Source organism: Micropterus dolomieu, linkage group LG05, assembly GCF_021292245.1.
Source record: "Micropterus dolomieu isolate WLL.071019.BEF.003 ecotype Adirondacks linkage group LG05, ASM2129224v1, whole genome shotgun sequence".
NCBI classification, from domain to species: domain Eukaryota; kingdom Metazoa; phylum Chordata; class Actinopteri; order Centrarchiformes; family Centrarchidae; genus Micropterus; species Micropterus dolomieu.
Genome location: NC_060154.1, coordinates 2,845,514 through 2,858,780, shown reverse-complemented (window position 1 = coordinate 2,858,780; position 13,267 = coordinate 2,845,514). Strand labels below are relative to the sequence as shown.

Sequence of the window (13,267 nt, the reverse complement as noted above, 5' to 3'; positions counted from 1 at the left end):
GTGCAGTGGCACACAGTGGCCCCAGCTCCAACACTGATGAGGTGATAAATGACTTAATGAGCCTCCTTACACACTCACCCACTGAGACCTGAGGCGGATTCTTGCTTCTTTTCAAGGTGCTCCAGTGGTCCTGCTGTAGAAAGCCTTTGGTGCCGGACGCCACAACACTACTACATGAATTGGATTGTCAGTGTCTTTGAATGGTCAATCTTCCGTTCGCTTTCAAAAATGGAGTGACAACAAGAAGGCTTGTTCTTGAAAGGGTTTTGCTAGCCAGATCAGAACAATCAGTGTTTCATTTGCTCCATTTTGTCTTCGCTGTGAGCAATTTCTGCTGACATTGGAAACATTTAGCACAAGCAGCCCAAGCTGACCTATTACTGTTCTTGTGGTCGCTCTATCTCTGTAGCCATTTCGTGTACTTGCAAGGTTTCAGGAAGTGCAAATAAACTCTTGCAAGCTATAGATCCTATGCAACACCCTGACCCAGAAATGAACTGAACTGAAGTCCTACGCTCAATTCCCCTACTCTTTTTTTCTCTTCCTATTGCCTTCCTCGCCCACCACCCTTATTTTTTTGCCTCTTTCCAACCTCTCCCTGTCTTATTTGTGTTCCCACTCTGTGATGGATTTAGTGTTTGCCATGCTCAGTTTCACTGACTGGTCCATCCCCACAGCTCAGAGCCCTCCTTTATAGTTTTGCTTCACTGGCATGGTGCGCTGGTGAATTGGCTCCTCCTGAAACATGGGCTTGGGAGAAGAAAAGACCTGCTGTGTAAGCAGGAAGCTCAAAGGAGGTGGAGCAGAGGGAAGGGGAGGGGAGAAAAGAGCGACCTGGGTGTTCCATGAGAGTGGACCTCGCGGTTGTTATGCTTTCTAATTCCCCTCGGTGCAGGACAGCAGGGGGGAAGAGAGAAAAGAGGAGAACCAAAAGGGGGTGGAGGATGATGAGGATGATGAGGGTGAAGGAATCATGTTTTCACACCGAAGGGAAGCAGACGGGTGGGCTCAGGGAGCGTTTCTGTATATATACATGTACGTCAATGGTTTTATCTCTGCTCTAAGCCTGAAGGCCCAGAGGGAATGATGCCTAAAGGGAAGATGATGACAATATAATGTAAAGAATAGACCTTAAGGGATACTTCTGGTTTTATACAACCTGGGTCTTAATGGTTATTCCTAACGCTAAAAATAACATTATACCCACCAAGTTAGTTAGTGAAATCTGAGAGCACCCCGACATTGCTACAATGACAGGTCAAGAAACAAAAGCAGCCAGACTATCAGCCAGGTTACAGGCTTATTTGAAAGAGAAAAAGAAGGCAAATGATAAACCTAAACTGTCCATTGTAAAAATCCATCCCTGTTTATAGAATATTCCTCTTTTATCTACTGTACATAGTTGTGCATGCAAATTCTTATGTGCAGTGATGGATTAAATGGAAAATAGTTTCATTTGTATAGTGCCTCTATCCAAATTCTCCTTTGTTACAGTACCAATGTGACAAACATCCATCCATGACAACCAGTTTACTTTGCTAATTTTACTCATTGCACTACTCTGCAATCTATTGTAATTATTAAACACCACTCATTGTATAATTTTATTTCTCGGCACCCACAGTAGCACAGACTCTGTCCAACTTGGTTTGATCAGTTGTGACACCCAAATACTTTTTCATGCTCATATATAATATCAGTCAGAATGTGTCACACCGATTCACACACACCATACATGCAGACACACACAACGCCTCATGCTCGTGTCTGGATCCAATATACCTTCGTTTAGGTCTGGGTCTGGAACAGATTCACATGAAGGGCTCAAGTCATCTTCCACTCTCCCCCCTCCCAGCCTCCTCCTGTTCATTATGGGTGCGCCCCCCCCCCCCCACACACACACACACACGCACACACACACCCTGCCCTTTACCCCCTGACTCTACCTCCCTGATGGCCACTACACACTGAGCTGTAACCTCCACAACCCCCAAACACCCCATCATCTGGTTCTGCTTGCCCATCCCTTTACCCTCCCCAAGGCCACAGGAAATAGCTGGAGAGTTTGTGGGCCCATTTCCCTGGTGGTGGAATTAACAGGTGCACCAGTGTTTGTTTCAACTTTTCCCCATTACCACTGGATAATGGGAATAATAAACATGGCAAGGCCAGGTGGGGTGCTGGCTGTGGCTCTGACTTCGCTGTCTCAGGTGCTTCTTGTTTCTCTTTTTCCAACTCATTTCATTCATTGCTGTTCTTTAATGATAACTCTATTTCAGATCTGAGTGGGATCCCAATTGTCCAAACTATACTTACTTGTCCTTACGTTATTAGATTTTTTTGCTTGATAGACTTGGTCAAAACTGAAAAATCTCAACCCCGTGCAGCAAGAATACACTGATTGCATCTCATAGTAAATACGATCCTCATATGATGTTTGAAGCTCAAAAAAATGCTTTCAGTAAAAGAAAGTGAAGAGAAAATTGGACATAAAATGCCAATTAGTTTTGCCAGATTTCCTTGAGAATACCACTGGGTGACAAACCACAGTGATGAAAAATGATAGCTCTGTTTGCATCCACGAGCTGTGGATGAGCTCAGAAGTTTTAGTTTATTGACGCCCCTCTCGACTCTAATTGGCAACCATTTTCCCCAGCTGCCATTATAGTAGGTAGATCTGCCATCTTGTTCTCATATTACCTGGAATCCCCCTTAAGTGAGTCATCAGATTGGGTAATAGCAAGAGAGAGGCAGTTTAATGGCGTGCTGGGTCGTCTTTGAAGGTCAAAGGTGGGAGGTCAAACGTTGCTATAATCCCAGGCTCTAGGTTCAGTTCATAAAGAAGAGCTCTGCAGCTGTGAGGGAGGAGGGGGTAATTGATTTGAAGGGAGGTGCATATTTCACCTGAAGCGGAAGCAGAGTTGACAACCATCCTGTGGGTTTATAACCATTTTTGGATTAGCACCTATGGTGTGGGAGTTAGTGAGACGCAGTAATATGGAATAATTGGTGATGTTAGGAAGAAAAAAATGAATCCCACAAGAGATGCAGCTGGGGATTGTGTCTTTTTGTGTTAAACATGTCATTTTTCGGTTTCACGCGGCCTCACAAAATGGAGCAACAGGTGCTTATTGTTTGCAGAAGGCAGGGGTAGAGATTATTGATAGCACTCCATATCATTTTATGTGGCTAATAGGTTTTTTGATGCTACAGGTAACATTAGACTCAGTCTTGCTGGGAAAACCTACAGATGAGGTTGAGTTACTGAAAAGAAATATCAAAAGAAAAGAAACAGCAGGGAAAAAATAGGTCTATGCTGTGGAAAAGACTGCAGAAAAAAGGAAGGAAGGCAGGCAAGCTGTGAAGACAGTCAAACTGTGTGGGAGAGAACAAATGTCTGATTTTAACTCTATGTATATGCAGCCACATTTTGCAACCAGCCAGCTCCCTGAGGACTCACATGTTTGTGATTAAACAGTTTGTCTCATTGGCTTTTATTGCCGTACTTTACATTCATCACATAACATGATTCAATCTCAGCGCTCGCCGTCAGACAACAAATGACGTACTGATAAGGTCACATTCTTGCCCTTGTTATCATTGATAAACATGTTTTGATTGGCAAAACAGTCTCACAGACACACTGAGACCTGCAGGATATCAGGAGCAAGTGAGTGAGTGACTGTTTCCTGTATAGACAGGAAGTGAGGGCTTTTATGAGGGCAGTGCATTGATTTCCTAGCAGGCCAGGTCTGGGAGTGCAGAGAAAAGAGTTGCTTCCTGTTGAGAAGAATGCCATGCAAGCTATCTGACTCTCAACAATCTCACAACTGTTAGTGTGAGAGGTTTGAAAGTAAACTTGGACTGTTGCCCTGTGGGCTGCTTTCTCGTCGACCTGCACCATGAGGTAGAAAAGAAAGGGCATTTGTTAATTTCAGAATATATACCGTGTCATGTCTGAAAGGCTTATCTTCAGGTCTGCTGGGAAGCTGGGCCGCAAAAGTCTAAAATGTGCTATGAGACATGCTGAAGCCTTAACACTGGGAATATTAACATCAAACCGTCAGCTGAGCATCCTCACATACCTAAGCAGGCCAATTATTTTCCTACCTGAATGAATATTTGCCTATCTAACTAAAAATGTATTTGATGAGCCCCCTTGTTGGATAGTGCTAGGCACTCTGAACTTCATGTGACCATTGAGTCTATGATTTTGTAAAAGCAGTGACATCTTCTTGTGGTGTACTTATTGGTATATAGGCTTTTTCTGTGCAGCTGTGTGCTGTAGGCTCTGTGCAGAACTTGGTTAAATAAAGATCCGACTCTTCCAGTTGTTCAGTTCATTTGGCCGCATTAGTTTTCACATTCAGTAACATGGGTTTCAGAGGGAGAGATGAAGAAAGTGAAGTAACATTCTGCTACATTAGGACGTCCTGTACTAAGTTTATTCCCTTGAGACCTCCTCCATCCTTCCTTTCCTCCTTTTTCCCCTCCCTGCTCTCTTTACCTCATACTCCTCTCTCAACTCATTTGCTCTTGTATCATCCTCTCTAACACCTCACTTCCTCCCCCTTCCCATCTCCCTCCCCTCCTTCCTACCATTGCACTCCCACACTTTCTTATCTGCCTACATGTTTCCCTCCTTCCATCTCTCTGTCTCTCCACCCATGGTTCAGGGCTTGAACCCGTGTCCTCCTCCTCCTCCTCCTCCCCGACAGCTCCTCCGTGTTAGTTGGTGGTCTCTCGCGAGGTCTCAGAGGATTGATTGTATTCTCCTTCTGATCGTCCAACAGGCCAGAATAGATGGCTGACGCAATTCTCTTAATTACCTCAGGGAGGGTGGAAGGCCAAAACATGAAGAAAAGAGGGCCACCCCCACATGCACACATATATACATATATATATATATATATATATATACAGTATGTATGCATTAGTGCAAATCAACTCGAAGAAGAGCAGTATCTGCATCATCTGCTGGGCTTCGTTCCAATAAGGCCAAAAAATCGCTAGATACAGTCACTCTGTATGTGGTGATTGGCTGTTTACATTCTCTGAGCTCTACACAGCCCCCCTCCCATTCCCCATCCCTCAGGTCAGGGGTGAGGGGTCAGAGGTGAAAGGCGAGGTTGCGGGCTGCCTCTCCTGGAGTAGAGGAGCTGGTGTTGGAGGACCCCTCGCCCAGCCCCTCAGTTTAGTTTGAGGAGAAGAGGAGCCTCCTCCTCCTCCTCCCCTCCTGCACATCTGGCTGCCCCCAGAACACTCATTTGGAGGGAAAACAAGAATGTTTTTATTTCCCAGGAGAGAAGAAGAACTCTGAAGTGAAACCACAGAGTTAAAACAGAGAGAGGCATCCTGGGCCCTCACACAACCGGTTGTGATGGCGAGGAGTTTCTCTACTCTCTCATACTTATTCAGTCCCTTGTCTTGATCCATGTATTTGTACTTTTCTTATTTCCATAGGCAAACCCACACACACACACACACACACACACACACACACACACACACACACACACACACACACACACACACACACACACACACACACACACACACACACATAGAACAGATGGACAACTAGGACCAACACTGTCTAAAAATTAAGTTCATGCACAACTATGCATTAACAAATGTTAAACATAATGCTGCCTACGTTATATTTTTAACAACATAATGCAGCAGCTTTATATTGAACAATGTTCAAACTCTTCATTGGTTATACTAATTCTTACACAGAACTGCTGTACTCTATAAAACATAAACTGTCAGTGTATTCAGTTTTTCCCTGCAATATCGACAGGGTTTAGTTGTAAATATAACAGCTGGGTAATGAACCTCAATGCTTTGTTTAGTGTAAAACGTGTCCATTACACAGTTTTAAGAATTGTCAAGGACTGAAAGCTGGCATCGCCCAGATCCATGCTCTCCTTTGTTAAGTGTAATCTTTTACTAGAACATTTCTGAATTAAATCACTATTAAAACAATCTATTTTGTGATGCGTAACAATATTTAATAATTGAGAGCTTTGGTTTCTTTTGTTTAAAAAACATGTTGTATTCCTCAAAGTTGGTATAAAAAAACAATGTACCAAAGCTCAGGTAGAGTGTTGTTTCTAGTATCAAAACATTTTCAAATTATATCCAGCCCTTGTTTTCCTGGTAATGTAAAGGCAGTGTTTGGTAAAATATTTTGGTCCTGCTTAAATATTGAAATAGTCAATACTGACTTGATATGTTGCAATGACTTTTGCAATATTTTTTCAACCAAAACCTCAATCACTCCCTAAATTAACACATCCACAAAACACATCGTCTTTTTGACTTCTGTATAGGATAAGCCTGGTCACACTTACTCGGTTGGAAAGAACATTGCCGGTGAATATTCCAGGCAGTTATTAAGTTTTCTAACCCTAACCCCATTTGGTAAGAACATTGTTAGTAGTCATATTTTATAGGAGGTCGAAGGGTTACTTGGAAAAATAGAGAAGCGACTGCGCTTCATGACAGATAAAGACAGATGTTTAGTAGGCATCTTTTGTTATTTTGGTTTCTCATCAACAAGTGATTTGCTTTGTTTCAGCTGCAGCCAAATGCAATCAAAATCCAATTTCTTAAATTTACAAGCAGCTCGCCAACCTTCTCCCTCCCACAGAAACACGCTCGTCTGTGGAACCTCGGTCTAAACACATGTCCGTACAGCACACACATGCACTCATGCGTACACAGCTGTGCTCTATTACAGCAACGTACAGTAGCCATCTCTCCACCCCTCGCCTCGAGCCCTCTCTGTGACTGTTATTGGAAATGTAGCACTGCTACGGGAGCAAGCTCATGGCGGATTTATATGACACAGGTGCACGCTCTGGAAAGCACTGATGTACGCGTGCACAAGCACACACTCGCGCATATATCAGGAAGCACGCGAGTGGACCAGCCCGCAAAGACTAGATCTAATGTCAGCCACTTAATGTCTACACCACTCACAAGTCACAACACACTTCAGACTCACACACACACACACTCACAAATGTGTCTGAACTGCTTAGAGCTGTATCCAAACCAGGCTGCGAGAATCACCCAGCTCCTCTTGTTTCTGCCGCCTGGTTAACCTCATCTGATTCTGATTTTGGACTTTGCGTATTGAATATGACAAAAATGTCTTTAATTTTAACTTAATATATTTTCCTCTTTGCCCTCGATGTCTAGATCGCTCTTTTTGTTCTGGTAATATGCCAGGCATTTCCTCCATCCGCTATCCCAGTTTTCCAATAAGAGGGAGGCCGGAGGTATGCGCTGGGCGGGCTGGGCTTGCTTCTCTCTGGCGTTCCTCGATGGCCTAACGGAGGCAGGAATACCAGGGATACGGTTTCCCTCTGGAAAACAGACAAAGACATTCCAAGGAGGAACAGCTCAAGTGCCTACACAGCAATAATGTCTGCTTAAAATTCTAGCCACGTAGACTAGAGTACCTGTGAATCTCGCTGAGTTTAAGGTTTTGGGTGTATAATGTAACAGTTAAGATTTCTTTACCAAATAAACAAATTTTGAAGTTATTTAATGCAGCATTTCATATCTTCTTAGAAACCTAAATGTCTAATTTTGTTGGACTAACTGTATGTTTGAATAAATCTTACTTCCAGGGGATCACTGTTTAGACATAATTTGGATCTCAAGCTGAAAAATTTGAAACCCTTGACCTAAAGAGACACTGCTGTACACCCACATGTGGTAATGTAGTGTTAAACATATGTATCTCGTCAGCCCATCCTTTCTGATGTTCATCCCACTATATTGAGGAGCAGAGGGCAGGGAGGCTCCCTGCATACCACATGGTACTGATTTAGCGTGTTAGTGCTGATAGAGTCTTTAATGAACAAGCAGGTTGTGGTGTTTTTACTTGTGTAACTTTGTGTGTCTGTGTATGTCACAGGGGCAGCGTTATGTTGCTTGAGGTGGTTTTAGGGTCTACATCTGGATTTGAGGACAGGAATTGTGGGCAAGAATGTGTGTTTGTGCACCTCAAATACAGCAGCAGCAGAGCACTGTGCATCGTAGATTAGTATGAGTTTTTCAACAGATACAAAACCACAGTAGATGTTCCACCACACTTCCCAGTACAGTCACATCGTGTCATCCTATCTCACTGTGTGATAAGATGTGAATTCACCCTGGGCACCATGAATAATGCAAAGCTCGAAATGTTTTCACTAGAGTGAAAAATTCATGCTCATCCAAGGGCTTTTTGAATCTGTTTCATAAATATAAAGAGAGTGTATCGGGTATCTGTGACAATGGGGCCGATCTGTTGAATTCCATTACGCGTGTGTTCCATGATGCAGTGTACCGGTAGACCTGAACATTTGGCTAGGAGAGCTAACATAGTATTTTGTTTTACAAATATAGGAAGCCCTGTTTATGTCAGGTCTGATGTTGCCTTACACATAAAAGAATGATTTCCTGTTATTAACTTTAACACTGGTATCGGATCGGTACTCTGCATCAATCGATAACTAAAGCCCAGATATTGGTATTGGGACTGAAAAAGTAGGATCGATGCATCACTAACACAAACAGGCACACTCACTCACACACGGTCGGTACATCTGTTGCTAGCTAACCTACAGCTGTCACCTGTACAGTTAGTACCATGGCTGTTTGGGGTGAATCAATGTGGATTGCACACACAGTCCAGCGGTCAAATTCGCATGAATGACAAACCGATATTTGGACAATATTTTTGGTATGTAAATAACTGCCCTGGCCATGTTTGAACAATGGCAGTGGAATGACTGAACTTGTTTGTCTTGTTTGGCTTTTATAACCAGAAATAAGTTCTACTAATACAATACACAGATAGAACACAACATTTTCACTTTTTGTTTTCCTAATTCTCCTAGGTACATTTTATATCTCTTGAAGAAAATACCGTACACTAATATTTTATGGTACAATGTAATACTTGGACACTATTTTGGTATGTAAATAACTTCCCTTGCTCTGCAGTGTGCCATGTTTGAACAATGGTAGTGGAAACACTGAACTTGTTTGTCTTGTTTAGGTTTTATAACCAGAAATAACTTAATAATACAATACACAGATAGAATATAACATTTTAATTGTTGGTTTTCCTAGTTCTCCTAGAAATTTATATCTCTAGAAGGAAATACAATACACAAATATTTTATGGTACAATGTTATACTTCATACTCATAATGACACGTTACCACAGTGAAGCGATAATACCAATCTTTAAAGTTATCAACATCAATGCATCTGTTTTGAGTCAGCAGTCGAAATTCTATACTTCTGTTCATATTTTATTTGCTTCTAAAATATTTGAACACACCCAAAACAATTACTTGTGTGCTGATGAGCAGGTGCAGAAGAAATGCATCCAATCCCACTGTGTCAAGATAAAAAAAAAAAGGAGGACTCATCACTTTTGCTTCTGCATTTAGACAAACACCAGCTTCAGATGCCACTATAGCACCACATGTCAAGGGGTGTGTTGTAACATGAAGTGATCCCAACTTTGAGTATGAAAGCTAATGCTGTGTATGTTTACAATAAGTCACCACGATCCTCTGCCAAGTGCACTCCTACAAATTAACTGTAGAATCAACAACAGAGATATTATTCAATAATTTGTTGCTGACATTGTCAGACAGATAATTGTTTCAGCCGGAGGGTCTTTGTGCGGTTGCACATTCTTAACAAAACCAACAGTGTTGATTCAGGAAAATTATTTATCGGAGACGTTTTAGTATGAAGACAACCACGCATTTTGCTGTTAGATGTCACCACACCTGTCTGATGTCATTACCACAGGTGTTTGTGTTTCTTTTGTGTGTGTTTATCAGATGCTTATCTGTAGATATTACCTGTTTTGCATCATTTTTTTAAATAGCTCTTTGGGTTTGCACTTGAGCAAGAGAAAGACAGAGGAACATACTGTAGATGCTTATCGATGTGGCCTAATCACTACCATGTGCTTTTATGGCCACTTGCTTTATTTGTTGAGGCCGCTGGAATCCCAGCAATTAGCCTCCCTTAAATTTTACACATGGCCCCTCTTGTTCGTCACATAAACTGTCTCACTGAAAGACGAGCTGGTCCAGATCTGTACTCTCAGCTTGTGTCCTTTACAGCTCCTGGGGCTTTTACTGCCTCTAAGCTCGACCTGCTCACTCCGGTGGTCCACAAGCCTGGGAACCTGCCTCCAGCTCAGACACACACACACGTATACACACTGAGGAAAAAAATGTACTGGAGATCATATTTCCTTTGTTCAAAATGATCTCCTTTCATTTTTATTTTGGTAGAAGGCAGAGCTGCTGATTGTGAGTTTCTGTTTAATTTGGCGTGGATTATTATTTTGCTTAATTGGCTTTTAACAAGGTTTTAACTCAAGTATGTTAAGAAGCCGGTCTGGTTCTATACCACCCACCCGCAAGGTCCACTCAAGGTTAACCCCAACCATATCTGCATCTTTGCTCCCCTGTTCTCCCTCCATCCGCCTCCCGCTTTAACTTTCTCTTATGGCATGATGACAGTTGAATACAGTCTTGGCATAGCTGATTGTATAAGGTCTGTAACGTAACAAAACAGTGATTGTGCTTACGGAAGTATTTCATTTTAAAGGGAAATTTGTACTTTTTACTCTTTTTCTGCTACTTTTTGTCTTGCATCTAAAGTTACTATTTATTTTGCAGATCGAGATTTTACATACCAAACATATGATCATCTTATAGCATATGATGCAAGACTATTAACAACATGGCCTCTCAATGCATTCTCATCTCAGTGCATCATAACTGACTCGTAAGGATTTACACTAAAGGTACCCTTCAGCGTCCGAATGAAACACCCCTGTTTGCCACTTGTTTTACACAAAGGAGGCTAACCCTACCGCAGCTGTACGGTTAGCCGGTTGACATGCATAAATTCAGTGACTTTATGTCACTTTATGTACTAACATTTCTGATAGTTGTGGTAAGGGTAGGGGCTTCAGGGGGCTGTCAACACCTTTAACGCGAACGTAGCTAGGTAGCTAGCTAGCATTTCCGGTCTTTACGAGACGCCCCAGAGCGTCTCCTACTAACACTTCCGGAAATGTCTCATCGAGACGCACCTGGTGCGTCTCACACAGACGCTAAAGGGTGGGCCTCTAGTAGTGAGGTCTCAGATTGCAACAACTACGTTTCCAAGTGTGTGCTCCTGTGTGTGCTCAAACTAATGAGCGAGCACTAAGCATCGGTCAAAGTAGAGACCGACAACAAGAGACGGCTTCACACAAAATACTGGAACCTCAGGAAAACTCTGATTGCAACGTTACAGTATTATTTTTATCAACTTGTTGTTGAACTAATCCATGCTTGTTACATGATAACACTACATTGACTTTATTTAGCTGACATGATATGTCTGCGTTGTGTATCTTTTAACAGAGAGGCTCAGCAATGTCAGCATAGCTAAAATTTATTGGATGATAACAAAAACAATAAGTGAGCAAGACTGAATATTATAGATGAGATTGTTGCAACACTTTAGTATAACAGTTAGACCATAGTAAGTAATTTTAATGTACTGAATGGGTCTTTCACTTTTGCTTTATCCTGAATTATGGCAACTGAAACCGGTGAAAACCGAGAATCGGTAAAATGACAATAAATTGAAATTGATCTTTACGAAACTATGTCAGATGCATGCTAATGTAGCTGGCTGCCCCAGCCTTATATCACTTTACACTAGTATAAACAAATTGTTCCACATTTGTTTTGTACCGTTACCGTGTATCATTCTTGCAGGCTAAAATTAACACTGACATAATACCGGTACACAAGATAGTAATATGGATCACATCAGCTGGTTATGTAATGTGGCAAGCCATACAACCATAGTATTTTGCAACGGATAATGTTAGCAACTGCTCGGCGTTAGCCGGCGAGCTAATGTTATCTAATTTGAGCCACCTAAAACACAAAATTACAATATATTTCACATTCTTTGGAGCAATGTTAGCTTACCTGTCCAATAGGATTAAAGCCAACTCTGGGTCGGTTTTCATATCCAAAACAAAGCGGAGGTCTCTCCATGATTCAAAAGCTTTTCTGATGTTGACAATAATACCGGTACACAAGATAGGAATATGGATCGCATCAGCTGGTTATGTAATGTGGCAAGTCATACAACTATAGAGAGTGAAAGAATTAGTGTTATACTGGTTAGTACTGAGGTGTATAACGCTAAACAAAGTGAACAGAAAGAGAAAGCAACCTTTCTACATCGGTTGTTGTGGATCATAAGCGTGTGGTTCAACTTTCAAGTTCCATTTAAATCTGCAGAGTAACCTTGGTAACTTGTTTGTAATTTCTTTGCAGATTTTCTTTTCTTTATCCTTTTTAGCAAAGTAAACATTTTATTTCCATGTCCTTGTTAGACCTATCAACATGTTATGCTGTAAGTATTTTGGAAGCCTGAATAAACTAAAAATTGCATAAACCACTGTTACAATCCATTTAAACTCACTGGATCTGCTGCAATATTGGATGTTTGTTCACATTTATATAAAAGTAAGATTTCTTCCATCATAACAATTCAACAACATAAAGTCCTGTTTACATTCTGTATTTCTATTAGCTATAAAAGAAACAAATATTGTATATATGTGCATAATTTATTTCCATGGCTACTAGCTTGCAGTCTTCTTCATAGCCAATGTTGGCACATAGCTAGGGAAAATGGTGAAGAAAGTGTATCACATAACCGCTTGTGTTCACAATACAAACAAAATTTGAAGCCACTCAAAAACACTGCTACTACTGGTCAAAAACTACACAAGGTACATTTATATAAAAGTAAGATTTCTTCCATCATAACAATTCAACAACATAAAAAACAAACAACAAAATACATAAAAGACTTTTACATGAATGAAGGAACATTTTTGTCTTCTCACCCTTGGGAGTACCCCTTTAGTTCAACCACCAAATATCACTTAGGATCTTGGCATTTGCATAAAGACTGAATAGCTGTTCATATTTAGTAAGACATAAGGTACAACAACAACAAGTTTTTATGTGTCTCTTTCAGTGAGATGTGCAGTTGTGTTTTATCGGTAACAAGTAATGTCATAAAATGCTATTTTCATTTCAGTTAATAATATTGTATCCCCCCATTATTCTTTAAATATCAGAATAATCTCAAACTGTTCAAAAAGTATCATCAGCATCCATTAATGAGGATTAATGTCAGTGTTTGGGAG

General features: G+C 41.2%; 1 protein-coding gene and 1 long non-coding RNA gene across 2 annotated transcripts in view; both read left to right on the top strand.

The window, feature by feature from the left end:
- LOC123971126 overlaps positions 1-7,556 on the top strand; it is a 28,581-nt gene extending 21,025 nt beyond the window's left edge. Inside the window, exon 2 of the long non-coding RNA XR_006825134.1 lies at positions 7,210-7,556. This is a non-coding gene — a long non-coding RNA (uncharacterized LOC123971126). The remainder of the gene's footprint in view (positions 1-7,209) is intronic.
- gmds (GDP-mannose 4,6-dehydratase) overlaps positions 1-13,267 on the top strand; it is a 177,830-nt gene that overhangs the window by 98,914 nt on the left and 65,649 nt on the right. The window lies entirely within an intron of this gene.